Source organism: Planococcus citri, chromosome 1 (assembly GCF_950023065.1).
Source record: "Planococcus citri chromosome 1, ihPlaCitr1.1, whole genome shotgun sequence".
Taxonomy (NCBI): domain Eukaryota; kingdom Metazoa; phylum Arthropoda; class Insecta; order Hemiptera; family Pseudococcidae; genus Planococcus; species Planococcus citri.
The window spans coordinates 74,033,545-74,049,910 of NC_088677.1; positions in this window are offsets into that span (position 1 = coordinate 74,033,545).

The window sequence follows — 16,366 nt, forward strand, 5'->3', positions numbered from 1 at the left end:
CGTCCGTGATGTTTTGCTCTTTACTCGGAGTCGGAGTACTACGCGAAAAGAAAGCAGCTACAGGCACAATAAGTAACATGTCATCGCCAACGGAATTCGATAATGTGAAAGTAAATGATCAACTTACTACCACTCGTAATTTATCCGCGCTCCTTTTTAAACAAAAGTTTTACATGAATATGATCGATTCATTAGAACCGACAGGCGATCTAAACCCAAACGAAGCCAAAGTACAGTCGGAGCATTTACAGCACTTTTACGAAGAATTCATTTCTAACCAGAGTGAAATCGCAACCTTAGTGGGAAATTCTTCGTTCGACCATCAAGTTGAAATTTCGCAAAAAGTTGAGCAAAAAGTTCGTCAAATTCAAGCCAAGTTGGAAGAAATTATCTCGCCGATTAAAACCGTACAGACGTCCGCGAATTCTGTAATAAATGATCATTCCAATCAAAGGGAACGTCTTCACGTCACCTCCAACTTCCTCGACTCTATTGCTCAAAAAGCGAGCACTCTTCAAATCAAGCTGAAAAGAATTTTAGCTTCGGTTACGTCGTTGGTACCTGAGGACGTTACGTATGATGATGTTGACGCTGAACTCGAATCATTAGGTTCAGGGAGTTATGTGAATCAGAAATTGAAGACACTCATCTATGTAGAAAATGAAGTCTATGAGCAGATTCTAGCGAACATCGTTTATTCCCCGAAAGCTGCGGGGAGCGATCATTTACGTCCTTTAGTCGACGACCTGTACCAACAATTCCTGCGGTTTCGAAAATGGGATGAAAAGGACGCTCGCAAATTTCCATACATTCTCAAAAAAATAAAAGAAAGTTCGGAAAGAGTTGACCGAGCTGTCAAAGATTATAGATTGTATTGCGAAGGAAAGATTCCTAAAGAAAATTTTGATTACCTTTCTTCAAAGAAAAAAGCTGTGCGTTAGACTCGCATGCTATATGATTTATATTTTTTATAGTTTAGTTTATTTTGATGTGGTTGTCTATTATAGTCTGTCTGATGAACATCATATTACCTTATGTGTATAAATACAATTAATATGTGTTGAAGAGGATAAATTCGTAATCCGTAGCATAAAGATGGATGAAGTTTTGTTTCTTTTTTTTTTTTAATTTTTCAAATCAATCATTTTTTACTATCGTTACCCATATTCTTATTTTCCAATTGTAGACACTTGTACATTATTACCTATGTTTGATTAAAATAATCGTACCTAATATCTATTTTTTATATGTTCTTTGATGATGAATGAATAAAATTGTCATTAAGAAAGTGAAAATCGATATAATTTTTGTGTAGGTACGTATAATTTATGAACTATTATGCCAATTTAGATGTATTACCTCAGTGGAAAAATATTGATTTTCAAGTAAAAATCGTCCATTAAAAATTCCCATGCATTTCGAAGTAACCTCCACTGGAAGCTGGATTTATTAAAAAATGACATGATTTGTTTGTAGGTTCAGCACAACTAGTTCTATTTCATTAGTAATTTCATATCGAAGATCTGAAGCATCGTTTTCACAATGGCAAAAGAATAACCAACGATAAATTAAAAATGAAGAATTTTGAAGAGATGATACCTATGATTAAATTCATACATTACAGTTTGATAAGTAACATTAGGTATTGAGTTCTATCTGAAAAGAAAGTCTTACTTTTTGCAAAAAATTGACTAAAGCTCTCGATTTCTATAAGTACCTACATACCTACTCATGTACTAAAAAGTACAGTACCACGTTTTTCTCAAAATTATCCAAAAGTCTCCCTTTTCTGTCAAAAATTTCAAAAAAGTATCATTTTGTTGCCAGTAATTGTCAACAAATCTTGATTTTTGCAAAAAATTACTTGAGTAACAAAAACAGTAAAATTGAAAAAAAAAATTACCATACAAGTACCTAATCCCACTTTTACCCAGAAAATTGTCAGGTCTTGCTTTTCGCCAAAAATTGTTGAAAATTCTTGCTTTTTCTAAAATGACTGAAATTTTTGCCTTTTAGTTCAGCAAACTGGCTAAAAATTTTCTTTTTTTCACAAAAAATTTCAATAGGTTTTTGGAATATTTTCAATAAAAATTCATGTCGATTAAACGATAAATTTTTTGTGTTGAATTTTTTGTACAGAGCTTCTTTCGTTTTGAAGTTGAACAAACTCCCTGCATTTTTTTTACTTTAGATAATGCCCATATCTATGATGAAAAAAAAAATCATTTCGACTTTTTTTAAAAGGAATTTTGCCCCTTAATTTTGAAAGAAGGCAGCAGCACCTTCGTCTAATGTGTTTTCTGCATTTATGGTATGTACCTGATTAATATCCCAATATCATATTACATATTTTCTCACTCACGCCTCGGACATCCTGTAAACCTATCACACTCATTTCAACACTTTCGTGCAACATAAATAATACCGTCAAATAGAAGAAAAGGGGTAAATCAAATCAAGAACGATAAATTTCTTTTTTTTCGCTTCATGGTTTTTGGGCGAATTCAACTCATAGGCCTGTAAATAATTATGGTGGCTTTCATGAAATCGACGCCCGAGAAAATTCACATTCGTAGCATAAAAGAGTTCGTTCTTCACCCAATGAATCTATGGTAGCAAAAAACAACGGCGAAGTCGAATTTCAAGTTATGCTCCCTTCAATTTTTGGGTAAAAAAAAAGGAACCATCGTTGAAGTACTTGCGCAAAAGCCAAAAGTGATCTTGCAATGCGAAAATTTTTTTGGAGCATGTTTTTGAAAGAATTCTGAGCCTAAAATTGAGCCACGATTCTCAGAAACTTATAAAATGACCCGCGTGATTTATCGAAGTGGGTTCAAACTACGCGAAAAATTCAAATACTTCGAAGAAAATGTTTTTGAGCATTTCTGAATAATTTCGAGCCTATAAATACGTGATGATTTTTGGATTTTTGAAGAAAGTACCTTCTATGTTACTCATCGAAATGGTCTGAAATTACAAAAGAAAACCAGAAATTTCTGTCAAAAACATATTTTTTTTGAGGGTTTTTGAAGAATTTTGAACCTTAACTTGGGAGATGATTTGAGAGTTTTCTAAAAATGTCTCATGCAGGAAAAAACTCAAAAATTTTCTTCAAACCGTTTTTAAGCATTTTTGAAAATTTACTTTACTGTTGAAATTCGGTATTTGTACATTAGAATTTTAATTTAACCAGTGGAGTTTGATTTTTCAATTTTCCCCCCCAATTAGTAATAGAAATCTTCTCATAGAGGTCTGGTGAGTGGTATTATATCGTCAAATAGCGCCTATTTGAAGGGGAGATAAAATCGCTAAAAGTACATATGTAGGTATACGTACTCTTTGTTAGCAGAATTTCCAACTTCACGCTCTAAAATTTACACATGTTTTTTTTAGCTCATAAGCTTAAATACGCAAGGTAAAATATTTTTAATTTTTAGTTTTTAATTTTGGAAAAGATAAACGAGTTGGCTCAAGCTAAGCGAGGACATAAACTTGAAAAGTTGAAAATTCCAATTTCTAAAAGTAAAAAAAGTGTATTTTTCATGTGAGGAGTTGGACTATATTTTTTTTAGCGTTAAAATTTTAGAATTTGAATTCCCATGTTTTTTTTTCAAGAATTTCAATTTGCTTGACAGAAGATTTTCAAAATTCGTACTTTGAGAATTAAAAAAATTTTTTGATGTGAGGACGAGAAGTCTAGACTATATTAATTTTTTAGCTTCAAAATTTTTGAATTTGATTTGTTTTCTTTTTGGAAATTGTAATTGTGAGACAGAAAAGCAAACAGATCTGAGCGAAGCGAGGGTAAAAGCTTGAGAAAATTCCTATTTCGAGGTGTAAAAAAGCTGTACTTTCTGTGTTTTCTATGAAAGGGTTTCTTCTAATAGTTTTTGGCTTCACAATTTCAGAATTTGAATGATTTTTTTTTTAAATTCTGAAACTGAAAATCAAACAGAACCTTTTGGAAATTCGTATTTCGAGAAGTAAAAAAAATTATATTTTCTATGTAAGCTTATTTTGGTTTGAATATTTTCTTGAATAAGTATGAATAGCAGTTTTCATTTGGAACAAGATTAGATACGTACTTATTTTTAAAAATAAAAAATTGATTTCTCCATTATGAAAACGCGTTGAAGTTTGAAACGAAAGCGAGAATGCGAGAAAAACTATACCTACTGTTATTTTTGTTTGACTGATTCAACATTACAATCCTAAGATATGTAAGTATTTCTAAAATGGGTATCACATTGAACAGCCCTGGGCTGGAATTGAAAAAAAAACTCTGAAAATATATAATTTTCAATTCTGTTTCTATGTACTTATTTGATATACCTAAGTAGTAAGTACCTATACCTACATGCCAATTTCTCTCAACTACGTATTTCATCATCTAGGCTGTTCGTATCAATACACTGAAACACGATAGTGAAAAAATGCGAACTAGTCAGGTCACTTAGATTGAGCTTATGCATGGCTCATTGTTCTAGTTAACGAAGCCTTCGGCTGGTAGAAGGGAAGGGTGTAAGCTTCGAAATACAAAGTTAACTTTTGTACCTTTTCTATCACACTCCACATCTACCTTGCAAATGCTAATGAAACAGGATTATGAAATACGAAACACTGTGTAGCAAGTTGCCTTCGTTTGAGCTCGTTCTATTAGTTCTTGCTGTAGTTATTTTATTTCAGTCGAGTGTACTTGTGTATTTTTCTCTATATTCGCGTATAGTTCTCACTGTGGTCCACGGCTGGGTGTTTTGGTTTGATTACCTTATCAATGCTTATAATTTTCTGTTCGGTGTTACTGATTTCTATCAAGTTTCAGTACAACATCTAAACCGTCATTTTTATTCTCATTTTCGTAGTTGTTTTGTATGTACGTGTAATTTTTTGATTTTGTACCTATTCGTTCCAACTTCGGTATATTTTAACGGCGTTTCTTGAGCTGACAAGTTCTTATTTTCTATTTTTAACTATCAAAAATCAGAATGCATTATACATTTTTTATTCAACTTTTAAAAAACAATCCGTATCTCGCCTCAACTGTTACTATGAAAAATCTGATTCCACCCGTTTGCCAGCGTTTTTACCGAACTCACGCTTCAGCAGTAAATAAGAAGATTCCGTTTCACTCGTCCGTGATGTTTTGCTCTTTACTCGGAGTCGGAGTACGTGAAAAAAAAGCAGCTATAGGCACAATGAGTAACATGTCATCGCCAACGGAATTCGATAATGTGAAAGTAAATGATCAACTCGCTACCTCTCATAACTTATCCGCGCTACTTTGTAAACAAAAGTTTTACATGAATATGATTGATTCATTAGAACCGACAGGCGATCTCGACCCAAACGAAGCAAAAGTACGGTCAGAGCATTTAAAGCAGTTTTACGAAGAATTCATTTCTAACCAGAGTGAAATCGTCGCCTTGGTGGAAAGTGCTTCGTTCGACCATCAAGTTGAAATTTCGCAAAAAGTCGAGCAAAAAGTTCGTCAAATTCAAACCAAGTTGGAAAAAATTATCTCGCCGATTAAACCCGTACAGATGTCCGCGAATTCTGTAATAAATGATCATTTCAATCAAACGGAACATCTTCACGTTATCTCCGACTTCCTCGACTCAATTGTTCGAAAAGCGAACTCTCTTCAACTCAAGCTGAAAAAAATGTTAGCTCCGGTTACGTCGTCGATACCTGAGGATGTCTCGTCTGGTGCTGTAAAAGCTTGGATTAAATCATCAGAAACGAGTTCGTCGGTACCCGAGGGTGTTTCGTCTGATGATGTTGAAGCTGAACTCACATCATTAGGTTCACGGAGTTATTTCAATCAGAAATTGGATACACTCGTCTGGTTAGAAAATAGAGTCTATGAGGAGATTCTAGCGAACATCGTTTATTCCCCGAAAGCTGCGGGGAGTGATCATTTACGTCCTTTAGTCGACAACGAGTACCTAACCTTCCTTTGGAATCGAGAATATTTGGAAAAACGAATCGACGCTCGCAAATTTCCGTATTTTCTCAAAAAAGTAAAAGAAACTTCGGAAAGAGTTGAACGAGCTGTCAAAGATTATAGATTGTATTGCGAAGGGCAGATTCCTAAAGAAAATTTTGATTACCTTTCTTCAAAGAAAAAAGCTGTTCGCTAGACTCGCATCCTACATAATTTATACTTAGTTTAGTTTATTTGGATGTGATTGTCTTTTGGTTTAATATTGAAGAGGATATTATCGTTATACCTTATTCTTTTTTTTCCAATTTTGTAGACACTTGTACATACTGTCAAACCCCCTAATTTCGGACACCTTTTTCACGTTTTTCGTAAAAGGCTTTAAAACGAGCGATTCAACTTGGTGTTTGTCTTCAGATTCTCATAGAATGTCACCGTGTGAACAGTTTTTGAGCATCAATTTATTAATTTTACGTGATTTTGTTTGTTTAATTTGAATTCGAAAAGTGTCCGAAATTAGATCCAAGGTACCCTAATTTCGGACACTTTTTCTTTAACGTGGGAACTCGAAAATTTTAGTTGAAAAAGAAATTATTTACCCCTGAAAAACGACTCCAATCAAAAACAGCTCGAATCATGATGTGAAATGTAGAAAAAAAAGATTTTTCAAGGAAATGTTCAGCACTCTCATTATACACTTTCTTGTTAGAAAAATAAGTTGGTAACATTGAACAATTTCTTATCAAACTCCTTGTTGATGATTTTACGGCTCAGATCTTGTACTTTTCAGTATGGTTTTTAGAAAATGAGTGAAATAATAGTGCAATTCTTCATCAAAACTAAAAACACTTGAAAAAAATACCGTCGAACTCGAAAAATACACATTTGCAAGTGCATCAGTGTTACCCTTCCAAACTCCGTAATGCGTGATCCAAAGTGTCCGAAATAATGATCCGTTTCGCGACTTTTTCAGTTTTTAGGATTTAAATACTAGAAACAAAACGTGAAATTTGAGGAATGAATTTTATTGTTAATTACCAGTGACTTCTTAATATTTTATAGCGATTTTCATGGTTATGAAAGCATTTGAATAGACGCCGTGAATAACTTTTTCCTCACTCTTTATATGAAGCACATTAATGAAGTCCATTTTAATGACCAAAGAATTAGCATAAAATGAAAATTCTTACATCAGGGAGATTGTCCGTAATCTAAACTAATAGAAGAAGTGTTCACTTTTACTTGTACCCTTAGTTCTTATCAATAAAATAGCGAAAACATCAAGTGTCCGAAATTAGGGGTTTTGACAGTACTATTTATGTTTGATTAAAATAATCGTAATATCTATTTTATATGTTCTTTGGTGATGATTGAATAAAATTTTCATTAAGAGAGTGAAAATCGATAAAATTTTTGTACATATAGGCACTTACTTTCATTACGCCAATTTAGATGTATTAAGTATTACTTCAGTGGAAAAATATTGATTTTCAAGTAGAAGTTGTCCAGGATTGAAAATTCCCATGCATTTCGAAGTAACCTTCACTCGAAGCTGAATTTATTAAAAATTGACATGATTTCTTGGTTGGTTCAGCACGACTAGTTTTATTTCATTGGTAATTTCATATCGAAGATCTGAAGCATTGTTTTCACAATAGCAAAAGCATAATCAACGTAAAATCAATAGGTAATGAAGAATTTTGAAGAGATGATGAGATTTACCTAATTCATACATCAAGTACATTACAATTTGATACGTACGTAACATTAGGTACCTATTGAGTTCTGCTAGAAAAAAAGTCTTACTTTTTGCAAAAAATTGACTAAAGCTCTCGATTTTTATAAGTTCATTAGGTAGGTACTTACTAAAAAGTACCACGTTTTTCTTAAAATTATCCAGAAGTCTCCCTTTTTTGGCAAAAATTTCAAAGAAGTATCATTTTGTTGATAGTAATTGTCAACTAATCTTGCTTTTAGCAATAATAATTAACAACAAACAGTAAAACTGATCAAAAATTTTACTTTATACAAGAAATTTTTACTTTTACCCAGAAAATTGTCAGGTCTTGCTTTTCGTCAAAAATTATTGAAAATTCTCGCAAATTCCTAAAATGACTGAAATGTTTGCCGTTTAGTTCAGCATCAGCAAACTGGTTAAAAATTTTCTTTTTTTTTCGCTTCATGGTTTTTGGGTGAATTCAACTCATAGGTAAATAATTACGGTGGCTGTCATGAAATCGAGGCCTAAAGAAAATTCACATTCATAGCATAAAAGAGTTCGTTCTTCACCCAATGAATCAAAGTTCGCAAAAAACAACCGTCTCAATTATGCAAAGTCGAATTTCAAGTCGTAAAATGAGCCATCGTTGAAGTACTTGCTCAAAAGTGATCTTGCGACCTGTCAAAATGTGTTAAAATTTCGAGATGAAATCTAGTATTTCAACGAAAACATGTTTTTTTGAACATTTTTGAAGAATTCTGAGCTCACAATTGAGGAACGATCCTCAGAAATTCATAAAAAAACTGGTGCGATTCATCGAAGTGGGTTCAAACTTAGCGAGAAATTCGACTATTATTCTGACAAAAATGTTTTTGAGCATTTTTGAAAAATTTTGAGCCTAAAAATAGAATAGAAGATGATTTTTAGGGTTTCTGAAGAAGGTCTTATGTTACTTACAACTTATACCTACTTATCAAACCAGAAATTTCTGTCAACATTTTTTTTCGAGGGTTTTTGATGCGAATTCTCAACTGATACTTGGGAGATGATTTGGGACTTTTTGAAAATGTGCCATGCAACTTGTCAAAATTGGTTTAAATTTCAGTGAAAAAAATAAAAATTTCCTTCAAACCGTTTTTTGAGCATTTTTGAAAAATTGATGTTGAAATTTGAAGTTTGTATTTAGATTTCAATTTTAGTTTAGCCAATAAAGTTGAATTTTTAAAAAAATTTTCCCCAATTTTTTGAATCTGAATCGTAGTTTTTAGAAATTTTAATTTTGAGCAGGATTACCCTACGAATTTTTAAAAAATTGAAGTTTCAAACGAAGATGAGAAAAGCTACTCCTAACATTAAGAAAGCAAACAGCCATGGGCTAAAATTGAAAAATACTTGAAAATATCAGTTCAGTTCTATTTCTTCGTATAAAAATATGCCAATTCCTTCAACTATTTCATCACTCCACCGAAACACGATTATGAAATGCGAAACTACAAGAAGGTCTTCGGCTGGTAGTGGGTAGAGGGAAACGGTGTGTGCTTCGGAGTACGGAGTTTACCTTCGTACTTTTTTTTTTTTTTTATCAATTCTACTATCCTAATGATATTTTCATGTTACCAAGTTTATGAAATACGACTCGCTTTTTGAGGTCTCCTTCGTTTGAGCTCGTTCTTTTAGTTCTTGCTGTAGCTGTGGTGATTCAAGTTGAGTTTATATTTTATGTATTTGGTTTGATTTGATTACCGATCAATGATCATGCTTATTTCTGTTCGACGTGTTACTGATTATTTCCATCAAGTTTCGGTACAACTACCTATAGGTATTAGACGGTCGTTTTAATTCTCATTTTCATGGTTGTTTTGTATGTAACAAAGACACTAAGTGCTGCAGTGTTATGGTAAATGGTGCATTTCGTGTAATTTTTGTAATTTTTGTACTTCGTACCCATTCATTAGGTATTCCAGTTTCGATATATTGTAACCGAGTTTTTCGAACTGACAAGTTTTGATTAAATTATCGCATCGCTGGCACAATGAGTAACGTATCATCTCCAACGGAAAACAACAGTGGCAAAGTAAATGATCAATTAGCTACCACCTGGAATTTATCCTCGTTACTTCGAACCAAGCTGAAAAGAATTTTGGCTCCGGCTACGTGGGTACCTGAAATTGAAGCTCAGATCGAATCGGGTTCGTCGGTACCTGAGAGTGTTTCGTCTGATGATATTGATATTGAAGCTGTAGGCGAATCATTAGGATCACAGAGTTATCTTAATAAGAAAGTGGAATCACACAGTATTTTGGGAAATGTGGTCTGCAAGAAGATTCTACAAAACATCGATCATCCTCCGAAAGTTGCGGGAAGCATTCATCTACGTCCTTGGGTCGACGACTCCTACTTAGTGTTCCTGGGAAACCGCAAGTATGTTGAAAGAGACCTTCGCGAATTTCCATATCTTCTCAAAAAAATGGAACAAACTTCCGAAAATGTTGAACGAGCTGTGAAAGATTATAGATTGTATTGCGAAGGACGAATTCCTAGAGAAAATTTGAATTACATTTCTTCTATGGTTCCTCGTGATGGTATCTTTTTGTAAGTGTTCGTACTTTTATTCCTAATACTTGATTGGGTTTAAAATGTTGATAGCGTGTAGAGTAGGTACTTTTACTCTATATGCTTCGTAATGTTTTAATTTAGTTTATTTTGATGTGCTGGTCTCCTGGTCTATCTGATGTGCATACATTTACTTACACGTAAAGCAATCAATATTAGGAATAGGTATTAAGATAGGTAGGTACCTAGATTTTTGATTCGTAGTATGGAGATAGATGTTGTTCTTTTTTTTTTAATTTTTTAAATATTTTATAAATCCATCATTTATTATTATCGTTATCATATTTTTTACTCTAATGGTAAGTTCATATACATGCGTATAATTATTTAGGTATGTTATTGGATTAAATAAGATGTAAGTAGATGATTGTGAAATCAATTATGTTCTTTAGCGAATGAATAAAAATGTCATTAAGAGTGTGAAAATCGATATAATTTTTGTGTACCTACATAATTTATGACACCAATTTAGATGTATTACTTTACTTCAGTGGAAAAATATTAATTTTCAAGTAAAAATCATCCATTGAAAATCCCCATGCATTTTGAAGTAATCTTCAGTCGAAGCCAGCTTTATTGAAAATTGAAATTATTTCTTATTGTTAGGTTCAGCACGACTACTTCTAAGTACATATTTCAATTTCGGATCGAATATCTGAAGCATCGTTTTCATAATGGCTAAAAAATAATCAACGAAATTTTAAAAATGAAAAATTTTGATTCGAAGTTGAGTTACAATATTAGACCATGTAGTCCGGCATATGACAATAGGAGTAATTGCACCCCCCCGCCGATCCTCCGGGACAACATTTTTCTTAAAGGGGACATCCTAAGGAACATGTTAATGCAAAGTTGCCAAAAAAAAGTTGGCCTTACTTACAAAATGGCGGCCATTTTGATTTTCAGGTCAGCCGAAATCGCAGATTTTGCGTTTTAACATGGGACTTGCACAAACTTTTTCAAACTTTACAAAGGTAGATCGAAAGATCATGCAAAAATTTATCACCTGTCCAAATTTCAAGTGCTAAAGTGCGTTTTTTGATTTTTGGTGAATTTTTGAAAATCGAATTTAGGTCAAAAATGAGGGAAAAAATCAAAATTTTACCAAATTGACCAAGAAAGCTGAAATTTGGGATATACCCTATTTTCGACATGCCAAATCGATTGGAAACGGTTTCAACCCGTTTTGAGCAGTTCTGGAGCCTCCAGCAGATTTTTGAAACTCGAAATTTCCACAAAATTTCATCAAATGGAGTTTGATAGCCAAAATTTACTCTGCAAACTAATTTCAGTAGGCTACGAAGTCAACTGCAGGTGAATTTCAAGTTGTTTTGGAGCCTCCAGCGACTTTTTGAAAATTCCTGAAGCCTGCAGCAGATTTTTGAAACTTTAAATTTTCACAAAATTTCATCAAATAGAGATGGAAAGCTGACATTTACTCTACACTCCAATTTTAACACCCTCTGAAAACGACTTCTGGTGGATTTCAAGTCATTTTAGAGCCTCCAGCGACTTTTTTGAAAATTACTGGAGCCTCCAGTAGATTTTTGAAACTTGAAATTTCCCTAAAATGTTATCAAACCAAGATGGAGAGTTGAAATTCATTCTGTAAACTAATTTCAATACGCTACGAAGTTGACTGCTGGTGGATTTCAAGTCGTTTTAAAGCCTCCAGCAACTTTTTGAAAGGTTGTATGACTTTTTTTTGGAAAATTGAAATTTCCTAAAAGTAGCTGGAAGCTTTAAAACCATTTGAAACCACCATGTAGTCTGCGAAGTAAATTTCAGCTTGCCAACTCCATTTGATAAATTAATGTTGGGGAAATTTCAAGTTTCAAAGATCTACTAGAGCCTCCAGTAATTTTCAAAAAGCCGCTGGAGGCTCCGAAATGACTTGAACCCACCTGAAGTCGTCTTCAGAGGGTGTTAAAATTGGAGTGTAAAGTAAATATCAGCTTTCCTTCGTCATTTGATGAAATTTTGTGAAAATTTAAAGTTTCAAAAATCTACTGAAGGCTTCAGTAATTTTCAAAAAAACCGCTGGAGGCTCCAAAACGACTTGAAACCCACCTGCAGTTGACTTCGTAGCCTACTGAAATTAGTTTGCAGAGTAAATTTTGGCTATCAAACTCCATTTGATGAAATTTTGTGGAAATTTCGAGTTTCAAAAATCTGCTGAAGGCTCCAGAACTGCTCAAAACGGATTGAAACCGTTTCCAATCGATTTGGCATGTCGAAAATAGGGTATATCCCAAATTTCAGCTTTCTTGGTCAATTTGGTAAAATTTTGATTTTTTCCCTCATTTTTGGCCTAAATTTGATTTTCAAAAATTCACCAAAAATCGAAAAACGCACTTTAGCACTTGAAATTTGGACAGGTGATAAATTTTTGCATGATCTTTCGATCTACCTTTGTAAAGTTTGAAAAAGTTTGTGCAAGTCCCATGTTAAAACGCAAAATCTGCGATTTCGGCTGACCTGAAAATCAAAATGGCCGCCATTTTGTAAGTAAGGCCAACTTTTTTTTTTGGCAACTTTGCATTGAAATGTTCCTTAGGATGTCCCATTTAAGAAAAATGTTGTCCCGGAAGATCGGCGGGGAGGTGCAATTACTCCTATTGTCATATGCCGGACTAATGGGCATTACGTACCTATTAGTACGGTGATTGTTTGGCTTTGGCAGCTTCGATAATTGTTCATTGTATTCGTATGATTTCCATTCCGTTTGGACAATTTACAATCGCAACCGTTGTCTGCGATGTGCGAAGTATCCAGTTACAGATGACTGATTGATATGATTAAATGCAAATATTTATGAAATATTTTCGAATTTCGACAGAAGATAGAGATACATTACAATACAATGCGATACCTACGTAACATTATTGTGTTCTGTCCGATCTGAATCTGAAACGATCTTATATTTTTGTCAATTATAACCCTGAATACCAAGTACGTATAAGGATCGATGGCTACGTTGAACGTATCTACCTAACACAAATCTAATTAATCTTGCAAACATTTTTGACAAAGTAAATTTAAAAAATATTTTTTGCAAAAAATCCTAAAAAGTTTCACGCTTTTTCCAAAATTAAGCTATCCAAACTTCAAATTTTTCCTTTATTATCATTTTGGTTTTTTTTTGCTTCCTAATAATTGTCAAAAAGTCCTGTTTTTCGCTAAAATTCCCAAAGTCTTACTATTTGCAAAAAATTAACAAAAGTTCTTGATTCCTAAGTATACCAAAAAGTATTACTTTTTCCCCCAAGAAATTATCCAAAAATCTAGCTTTCTTGGCAAAAATTGCAAAAAATTATAATTTTGTTGTCAATATTTACCAAAAAATCCTGCTTTTTGCTGAAATTAATTAATGTTTTACATTTTGCAAAAAATTGACAAAAACAATAAAATTGCAAATTGCTAAAAAATTTCACCATTTCCCAGTAAATTGTTCAAAAATTCAACTTTGTGGCCAATTTTTTATAGGCTCATATAGAAAATTGGCGGACGAAAAATTAATGAATATTTACATTAGGAAAAATTGATAGATTATCTCCTCACACTTGAAAATACCGCTGTTTCTCTTCTAAATGTATCTCTTTTTTCATTTTTACAGGTAAGCCCACGATCTGCACCAGTTTTCGATTATTTTGAATACGTTATCTATGTAGACGAATAAGGAGATTCATGACAGGCTCGCCATTACGTCGAATGATTGGCTTCGAACTGTTCATCTTCATTGATCTTCCATAAAATGACCTCTACAGTGATTGATTTCTGTTTAGCCAGTAAGTATTGGTTCTGGTTCGGTCAACTTACGTATAAATATGTATAGCAATGTACATAGGTATGCCTAACATGAAAATATCAGTTTATTGTCGTTCTCAATCATGCTTTAATTTTATTCTAGCTCATGCCTCTGATAGATTACATAAATTAATTTTTCACTCAGGTGCAAGATTTTGTGATGCGAAGTTTGAACTTTGGAAGACGAAGCTTTTTTGAACAATAATCGAAATCCTGTTCTCCACAGTTCGACACAATACCTACCTACCACATTATGAGCTCATTAACGGACGCTATTCAATACCTTCTAAGGAATAATTACGAGCATTGAAAGGTTAGTATTGAATTTGATCGAATTGATTTATTGCCTATTCATTTTTTCTTCGTATCCGCGTATAGTGAAATCTATACAAATAATTTTGTGATTTTTTTAATGCAGGTTGTTTATCTGTCGTTTCATCAGTGAATAGTGATCGTCGTATTTTTCGAGCCCTACCTTTTATTCTTGTTTTGGATGTGTCGGTGAATACGTATTTTGGAACTGCTGACGATGATTAAGGAATGCTGCTGTGAACAAGTTATCCGGTTACTTCAAGTTCAAGGTAAGGTTAATATCAGTTTTGATTGCATTTCAATTTTGATTTTTATACATTTTGTTTGTTGACGATGGCTTAGAATCATAAGGTTGCATTGCATTTGTTCATAGGCTTAATTGCTTGTTTTAGAGAAGGAAGCTATATAATTCTGAAAAGCCTTTTCTTTCATTAAAATGGATTTTTTAATGAGGAGTATTTTTTAATGAAGTTTTGTCCCATGTCGTGTGTTTATATTATTACGTATGTACTTAAAAGGATACTTTAACAACTCTTCCACTCCGATCGAGCTGAAATTTGGCTCGTTGAAAGAGCACACCCAATTTCCATGCTGTGGAAGTTGATTTTTCGATTTTTGTCGAATTTTTAAAAACGTCAGAAATAGCCAATTAGTACCTAGTTTACTACATTTATCAATTTTCTACAAAAAAAGCAAGCATACTCTGTCAGTACCTGAAAATTTGGTTTCGAAATCTACGTGACAAGCTCAGGTTCTTCCAGTGTGCCAAACTTCAGTTCGATTTGAGTAAGTTGAAGTTGACGAGTTGTATAGGTTTCCTTGTTAGTTTTCAAGCTATATAGTCCAGTCGGTAAGGGGTTGGACCCAAACAAAATTGCTAACAAAGATTTTTTTGCTTTAAAATGTCCAGGAGGGTGTCCTAAACAACATATCTGGACCCGTCCCCGATCCACCTGGAGCCTTTCCCCCCACGGTGGATTTTAGCCCCCCAAAACACGTTTTTTGACATTTTCTCCCCCGCATTGCATTTTAGCGAAAATATGTGGGAAGACAAAAGAATCTACGTCAAATTTCCGATCTAATGATGTATCAACTTTCCTTGTACGTTCAAGGGGGGTGGAACTAAAACCATTTAAAAAAGGGGGGGTTTCCTGAAAAATACATACATAAAGGCTATAGGCGCCTAAGAGGGGTGAAATGGTCTCCGAAAGTGTTCGAGTTGATATTAGCATGGAAGGTGAGTACCATAGAGAAACTTCCGCATGAAAAATTTCAGATCCACACCCCCTCCCCTTTTTGGAGAGCCCCCCTTTTCTGAAATTTCAATAACACTTTTCTCAGCCCCATTTCAACCGAGTTTGAAAATTTTTCTGGAAGTTATGTATGTCCTTAGTAGGTATCCCCACAAAAATTTTCAACCCCCTCCCGTCATATTTACCCCTCAAAACGGTGTAAAAACGTGTCTGAGGGAGGGTTGGGGTAAAATGGGAATTTTGGGGAAAATAACCAAGTATTAATAAGTAGGGTGTCCTTTTCTTATGATTCGATACCACTGAGCACGAATATGACGTCAAATTTTTTGCTACCCTCATCTAACTCTCTCCAGAGCACTTAGTCCCTTCAATTTTCACTACTGTTAAAAAGCATAAAAAAATGAAAAAACGCTATTTTGAGGGGTAAATATGAGGGGAGGGGGTTGAAATTTTTTGTGGGGATACATACTAAGGATATACATGACATACTGCAAAATTTTCAAAGTCGGTCAACATGGGGCTGAGAAAAGTGTTATTGAAATTTCAGAAAAGGGGGGCTCTCCAAAAAGGGGAGGGGGTGTGGATCTAAAATTTTTCACGCGGAAGTTTCTCTATGGTACTCACCTTCCATGCTAATATCAACTCGAACACTTTCGGAGACCATTTCACCCCTCTTGGGTGCCTATAGCCTTTATGTATTTTTCAGGATACCCCCTTTTT